Here is an 8,809-nt window from a genome sequence, read left to right as displayed (position 1 = left end):
CCACTCCTGTCTCTACTATAACTGGGAGGTGGGGGTCCACTCCTGTCTCTACTATAACTGTGAGGTGGGGGTCCACTCCTGTCTCTACTATAACTGTGAGGTGGGGGTCCACTCCTGTCTCTACTATAACTGTGAGGTGGGGGTCCACTCCTATCTCTACTATAACTGGGAGGTGAGGGTCCACTCCTGTCTCTACTATAACTGGGAGGTGGGGGTCTGCTCCTATCTTTAACTGGGAGGTGGGGGTCCACTCCTATCTTTAACTGGGAGGTGGGGCTGAGCTCCTATCTTAACTATTAAATTTCGGGGACTTATGCTCGACTGTTGTCAGGAAGTAATGTAACAGGGACTTGTGCTTGCCCCAGTGCATTGTGGTGGTCTCATGGACAGGTATGTGTATGTATGTGCGTGTGCATGTTTATGTGTGATTTGTGTGTCTGTGAGTGTGTGTTTTTGTATGCACACGTGTGGGGAAGCAACAGATACCCTAAATGGAGAGGTGTGTATTCACCGGCCCTGATGCCAAGAGAGAGATGATGTAACAGGTAGGCTTTCGAGCTCTGACACCTGTAGTTCCTCTCACACTTCACACACGGTCGACCCGACACCATCCCCTGCTGCAGTCAGCTGTTTCTAATGTTCCTCCTTCACATTTCTACTGTGCCTACTATCTTTCTTTTTATCTGTACCTATTTCTTCAGTTTAGCCAGGGTTTCTTTTATAGAATATATATAATAAATATCAGAATCATCAAGACTGCTCACCACTCTCCTCAAACTGAAACCAGGACATTAAATATTCCTATTTTTTGTAAGGTATTGTCATACGTTTTTGTAAAAAAAATAATTGTAATGACTTTGTATCAGTTTGTAGTAGTAAGATGACAGCAGTATAAATATTGCTGATCTGTCATGTTTCATACTGTACAGTACTGGGCATATGTCTATATCAAAGTCTATTAAAACATAAAATATAAAACAAAACAGACTATAAATCACTGCTCTCAGTGTCATACATCATTCATGTCATTGGTATATTGCTAAATGTAAGCTAGCACATTTCCAACTGAATGTGCTATTCGATGAACAGAACAAAAATACAAAATCTATACTGAAGAAAATGGTGAAACGGCTATGTAGCAGAAGTAAACTTAGAGTAACGTCAGGAGTAACTCTGGAAGTAACATCTGGGGTAACTCTGGGAGTAACATCAGGAGTAACTCTGGGAGTAACGTCAGGAGTAACTCTGGGAGTAACATCAGGAGTAACATCAGGAGTAACTCTGGGAGTAACGTCAGGAGTAAATCTGGAATTGGCTCCTTCTTCTCAGCCTGACTGCTCCACCGGAAGAGAGGGTTTAGCTGGAGCCTCTGGACCTGCTGGTCACTAGAGAGAGGTGGAGGAAGAAGGGAAGAAGGAAGGAGAACGAGAAGGAAGAGGGGAGGAGAAAGAAGGAAGAGGGGAGGAGAAAGAATGTGAGAGGAAATGAGGAGAGAAAGAAACACAAACCAAACAAAATACACAAGCGAACACAAAAAAAACATCAACATACAAATCGAGTGTCTAAGCGGAAGCAGGAAGAGAAAACCCCCATGAGACCTTACATCAGAAAAAATATGAACGGTAGTGAACAATGTAAGAAAAATTATTTCTTGATCCCGATTAAATTTAAAACATTAAAATTAAAAATAAGATGTTTGTCAATTTAAAACATACATTTTACTCATCTCGGTTAACTCTCAAGTCACTGTAGCTAATATTAGCTAGCTGACATTACACTAGTTTAACACTCACCAAAACCTTGTAAGGCCAATCTCGCAAGCCAGCTCTTACAGAACTGATTAACTCTCCTTTCAAATAGCTGCATCTCTCAACATAGCCAGACTAATAGTGATTGTCACCTCTTTTAATAATGTTAAAATCATTCTGGAATAACTCCTATACAGTCTTGCGAAAAAATTACTTTCTTGATTTGCAAAATTATGTTTTAAATTGACAAACCTATGTGTAGGTCATGGCATTTCAAACGGGATCAAGAAAGTATGTATTTATAGCCGACATGAGATAGATATGACTACCGTACATATATTTTCAGAAACAAGGTCTCATGGGACAGCTCTTCCTGCTTCCGCTTCAACACTATTGAAGTGTTTAGTTTATCTTCTGCCCTGTAAAGACTGGTCCAACCTAGATCCCAGATAATCCCCCAACTAATCTCCTCCTAGTCAGAGAGAGAGAGAGAGAGAGAGAGAGAGAGAGAGTGACTAAAGCAAGGATAGGAATAGTGTCTGTGTCACACACACACACACACACATCCACACTCACACTCTGCCCTCTCCTTCAATGGAAGAACAGGCTCCGGAGTTCTAAGGGCACTCGCAGTCCCAAGGTGACCTGGGAAAGGTTCAGGAAGACCATGTGCACCACCATGATGGTTCTGACCACAGCCGCACTACTGCTGAGGAGGTGGCTCTCCAACCGGGTCAAACCGTGAGTTCTCCTTCTTCCTCGTACTTTCCACACACACACGTGCGTGCACACACACACACACACACACACATACCTACAAGACGCACACATCTATTCTGAATCCATTCTGTTAGATCAACACTTCTGCTGCAGCTATGGAGGTGTGAGGTGAGGATGTGTGTGTGTGTGTGTGTGTGTGTGTGTGTGTGTGTGTGTGTGTGCGTGTGCGTGTGCGTGTGCGTGTGCGTGTGTATGTGTATGTGTATGTGTGCGTGTGCGTGTTTTAAACAGATAGGAGGGATGGATAGGAATCAATATCTGGAGAAGTGTCCGGTCAGAGTTGACGTAGGTTTAGTTTTAGCTTATAGACTTTATTGTCCTCAAGGGGAAATACAATTCAATAACAACACCATTCATACAATAACAACACCATCCACACAATACCAACACAATCCATATAATAAAAACACCATTCATACACTAACAACACCAACCACACAATACCAACACCATCCATACAATAACAACACAATCCATATACTGTAATAACAACACCATTCATACAATAACAACACAATTTATACAATAACAACACCATCCATACAATAACAACACAATCCATATACTGTAATAACAACACCATTCATACAATAACAACACCATCCATTCAATAACAACACCATCCATGCAATAACAACACCATTCATACAATAACAACACCATCCATGCAATAACAACACCATTCATACAATAACAACACCATTCATACAATAACAACACCATCCATACAATAACAACACCATCCAAACAATAATAATTCCATTCATACAATAACAACACCATCCATTCAATAACAACACAATCCATGTACTGTAATAAAACCATTCATACAATAACAACACCATTCATACAATAACACCATCCATACAATATCAACACTATTCATACAATGACAACCCCATACAATAACCACACCATACAATAACAACACCATACAATGACAACACCATAAAATAAAAACACCATACAATATCAACACCATACGATAACGAGTACACCCTCAGGCTGGTTGCTTAGGGCAGCTATGGCTGGGGTGAAAACAGGCACCAGTCTGTTAGTGTGACTCAGGTAGAAGGCCTACTCATCCCTCTCCTCTACCTTCCTCTCTTCTTGTCTTCCCTCTTTTCCCTCTCCTCTTCCCCCTCTCCTTCTCCCTCCCCTCCTTTCCTCCCTCTCCTCCACCTCCTCCTCTTCTCTCTTCCTCTACTCCTCTCTTCCTGCCTTCCCTCTCTTCCTCTCAGCTGCCTAGACCTGTTTCCTATGAGTAAGGTTGACCTGACCCGACCTCTGACCCACGACCTGTAACCTCTGAGTTTCTGAGTTTTTGTTGTTGTAGTTTTTGAAACTACCTGGTTTGGAAAAGGAAACACAAAGACACACACATGGCAGTTAATTGACTCAGAGTACAATCCTCTCATCCCCTCCCTAATATGCCTATTAACCCCCTGACCACTCACACGGCAACAGCAAACACAGCCTGAGCTGAACTGCTCTCACCACGCACAGAAACCTGGCAACACAAAACTGTAGCTAGCACCATATACAAGAACCTGCCAACGCATAGCTACTGTAGCTAGCTAGCGCCACTTACAAGAACCTGCCAACGCAAAACTGTATCTAGCACCATATATAAGAACCTGGCAACACATAGCTACTGTAGCTAGCTAGCACCATATACAAGAACCTGGCAACGCATAGCTATTGTAGCTAGCGAGCACCATATACAAGAACCTGGCAACGCATAGCTATTGTAGCTAGCTAGCACCACATACCAGAACCTGGCAACGCAGAGCTACTGTAGCTCCCAGGCTCAAGGGCATGGACCAAGCCTTGATCTTAAGTATTACAACCACTTTTAGTTTTTTGGGATGCTGTGATCCAGATTGGCTCATGTCCAGATCATTGAGATCACTGGTGGACCCTGAGAGGAACCTACCTAGCCAGCTCTCAGGCACTGTTGACTGTCTCACAGTCTAATATGCCAGCTGGATCACTACTATGTGTGATTTGTGTGTCTGTGAGTGTCTAACTATTGTCGGACTAGTCTAGTCCTACTGGAGGATGTGACCCAACAACCAGTAAATGTTCCCGTGAGAATCATCACAGTGCTTCCATGGGTTAGATCAAATGGTGTTAATCCCAGGCTTGTACTTCATTCATCTCTTAAAAGTTGTAGTATGCGGTTTGTGAGTGATTTCCTGTTAGACTTAGGAACACTTTTGAAAGATTTGAATAATGTAACCCCGCCCCTCCCTTCAGGCCTCCCTCCAAAGCCCCTCCTCCAAACTGAGGGAAAACAAATGATGCTCACCAGGCAGGTGGATAGGTTGACAGGCAGGTCAGCCATCCAATCATTTCAAGTCGGCACATCAAAATGACTGGACACACTTATTATAATCCTGACTTCCACAGATTTCAGATGTATTAAATTTTAGCATCAGAGCACTTTATTTATTGATTGCTGTAGGGATGTAATGAGAATAGCAGAAAAATATAGCAAAAGGTGCTTCTGAGCCAAACCGCATAGGGCACCTTTAATGGCCAGTAAACAAAGCATGAGGAACTAGGTTAAAGTCCCAATGATTGTCATACACCTGAGTGTGTAAAATGTGTTCTCCGCATTTGACCCATCCCCTGGGGGAGTGGTGAGCAGCAGTGGTGCCGCGCTCGGGAATCATTTGGTGATGTAGCCCTCCAATTCCAACCCTTGATGCTGAGTGCCATGCAGGGAGGCATTGGGTATCATTTTTATAGTCTTTGGTATGACTCAGCCAGGGAACTCACAACCTCCCAGTCTCAAGGCAGACACTCTAAACAAGGTCACTGAGCTGGTTGTGGTGACAAATGGTATTAAATCCTCCTGGATGTCTGTTCTGTCTGTCCCAGGCACACAGATGAGACAGAGGAGAAAGAGGAGCCCTCCACGACGAGCAACAGAGCCAGGCCTGCGTGATGACAGACCGACGCCACGCCGCAAGGTAGGGCAACCGCACCTGACCCGCCTGACCAATGAGAAGATGAGGAGCTGATCAGCTGACTGGGATTCAGACTCTCTGTAGGCCTATGAGGAGGACAATAGCTGTCCACCAGCAGAGATCACTTCTACTGTGAGTGAAGTACAGCAGGACATACCTAACTGGATATATAGGGTCTGATATTCTGTCATGACTACAGAGAGCGGGAGAATGAGAGAGAGAGAGAGAGAGAGAGACAAAGAGTGATAAGAGAGAGAGGGGAGATGGAGAGAGAGATGAGAGATAAAGATGGAGAGAGAGCTGAGAGAGAAAGAGAGAGATGGAGAGAGAGGAGGGTGAGGAAGTGGAGCAGGTAGCAGAGGGATGGAGAGATGTACGGTAGAGAGGTCGCAGCGTTCTCCCCCTCAACGCTGCTCTCTCTAAATGATTCAGAGGCAGAGCAGCCATCCATCAGCTGGGCCAGAAGCTGTTATAAATACACACACACTCACTCACACACACACACTCACTCGCACACACACACACACACACACGCACAAACACACGCACAAACACACACGCATAACACTCACACTCACACACACACATGCACGAACACACACACACACATGCACGAACACACACACACACAAAACCCGCAGCTTTTATAAATACCCTCCTCTTCCTCCTCCTCCTCCTCCTCCTCCTCCTGCCTTCCAGTTCAATGAATGCACGCTGGGTTTCATAAATAAGAGCAGAGCAGAGAACAGGCAGGATGCAGCGGGCTTAACGCTGTGGTGAGGGACTGAACCCGAGTGAGCGAGTCTCAGCTGTAACTGTGCTTGGGATGACTATTCGGTGATTGGACAGGTCGTCCTACTGTCCATCCACTCATTCATTCTTTTAGTCTTTCACTTGTTCGTTCGTTCGTTCGTTCGTCCGTCCGTCCATCCGTCCGTCCATTCTTTCATGGCATGGTTATGTCCCTGCCTAAATGATTCATGCCCTTGGATCCTGCATGTCAGCTTTTATGCACCAGCTCTCCTTTCTCCCTCCCTCCCTCTCTCTCTCTCTCTCTCCCTCTCTCTCTCTCTCTCTCTCTCTCTCTCTCTCCCTCTATCCCTCCCTCTCTTTCTCTCTCTCCCTCATATCTCCACTGTATAAGCCAGGGTTACCTGCTCCCTCATATCTCTACTGTATAAACCAGGGTTACCTGCTCCCTCATATATCTACTGTATAAACCAGGGTTACTGCTCCCTCATATCTCTACTGTATAAACCAGGATCTGCTGCTACCTCATATCTCTACTGTATAAACCAGGGTTACTGCTCCCTCATATCTTTACTGTATAAACCAGGGTTACCTGCTCCCTCATATCTCTACTGTATAAACCAGGGTTACTGCTCCCTCATATCTCTACTGTATAAACCAGGATCTGCTGCTACCTCATATCTCTACTGTATAAACCAGGGTTACTGCTACCTCATATCTCTACTGTATAAACCAGGGTTACCTGCTGCTGCCTCACAGATACATGATGCTAATGTGCTTAAGAGATTTCTGTTAGGGTTTTGGTGGAGGACCCGAGAGCAGACAAGATTGGGATGAAAGCCCGTAGGTACGTTTATTGATCCTGGGAGGGGCAGGCAGTATCGTGGTCAGTAAACAGGCGTGGGTCAGGCGGGGACGTGGTAGTCGTACAGGCGATGGTCAGGCAGGAGCGTGGTAGTCGTACAGGCGATGGTCAGGCAGGAGCGTGGTAGCTGTGCAGGCGATGGTCAGGCAGGATCTGGAAAGGTAAGGTAAGGCTTAGAAATCTAGGCTACGAGAAGGCTGGAGCCGCTAATTACCAACTAGGTGAGTGAACGATCTGGCACTGAGGGGTGTGTGGACCGGCTTCTTATCCTGCTGGCGATTGGCTGATCAGGACCAGGTGCATTGAGGTGTGGGGACGAGGCAATGGAGCTGATGTGCGGCAGGTGTGCGTCGGGGGCGTGTCCGGCTTGTGACCGCAGACGTGCCTGCAGTTCCCGCTGCAGGCTCTGGGGGGGGCTGGGGGAAACGGAGTCGGGCACTGGAGAGACGGGGGCAGGCTTGGGTAGAACAGAGTCAGAACCGGGGCTCGGGCCGGGGTCAGGGGCAGGGGGCTGAGGAGGTAGACGAGGCTGACGTGGTGGCGCTGCGACAGTTTGGTATGACACGTGTGTGATGAGTAACTATGCCTGCAATTCACTGTTAACTCACCTCACCCTCACACTAACATCTGTGCATTGTATATTTTTTTAGTGTTAACCCACCTGGTCAACATCCTATCTGCCATCTTGGAGGCGCCCCAGAGTACATTTCCTGTTTCCTGTCAGCCACCTGGTCAAGATGCTCCTCCTGGAAGCCGCAGGAAAAAAAACGTCTGGAATTAATGAGTAAACTGTGGGCCACGAGAAACAAACAACAACAAACCAACGTCGATTGTATTATCTCCATCTGCCCAGATCCTCCTGGTGGACCATCCCTGGAGGACTGGAGGAGGGAGAGCTCCACCTCACAGAGCCGAGAAATAGAGAAGGAGAGAGAGAGAGAGAGAGAGAGAGAGAGAGGGAGAGAGGGGGAGAGAGAGAGAGACAGAGAGAGGGAGAGCTCCACCTCACAGAGCTGAGAGAGAGAGGCGATCCTCAAGCCTCATCTTAGCGCAGCTGAATCTAATCATCTTCTCTGGCTAGGGTTCGGAGGCCTCTCCCATGCTGGAGTGTCTGTTCCAGGTTAGTCATATCGAGTGTGACCCGTGCCTCAACAAACAGCAGCCATTGATTTTCTTCTGATTTGTCCTCATTTTGTGTGTTTCTGAGCAAATGTATTCAGTTCAAATGAGTTTATACGCTGATTATAGCGATTGGCTAGAACTTTGAGATGATACACTTTAGATGGTTGATTTTATGAATCACAGAATCCTGGAATTATGATTCTATGAATCATAGAATCGTGGAATCCTCCACATTCCTAAAGTGCCCTGAATCTTGTCGTTGACTAAACAAAGAGAAAAGAATGAGCCATGCACATCAGTGTGTGGACACCCCTTCACAAGTTTACATGGTGAGAGTATAAATGAACTGAGGTAATGAATTGAAGGTGTGTGCCGTGCTGACTATTCAGTATAGAATACTAGTGATGGCTGGTCCCCTGTGGTGAGAACACAGTAGGTTCACCATCCTGTCCTAATCTCACACTTCTAGTACACACTACTTAGTACATGATTGGTATCGCTGTACCCGATAGGAAGGGACGTCTATTCTGTCTCTCTGCTCTTTTCTTCTCCCCTTTCTTCTCATCTCT

This window comes from Borostomias antarcticus (genome assembly GCF_949987555.1).
Source record: "Borostomias antarcticus genome assembly, chromosome: 14".
In the NCBI taxonomy this organism is placed as follows: Eukaryota; Metazoa; Chordata; class Actinopteri; order Stomiiformes; family Stomiidae; genus Borostomias; species Borostomias antarcticus.
The sequence above is the reverse complement of the archived record's forward strand: the minus strand, read 5'-3'. Positions refer to the sequence as shown.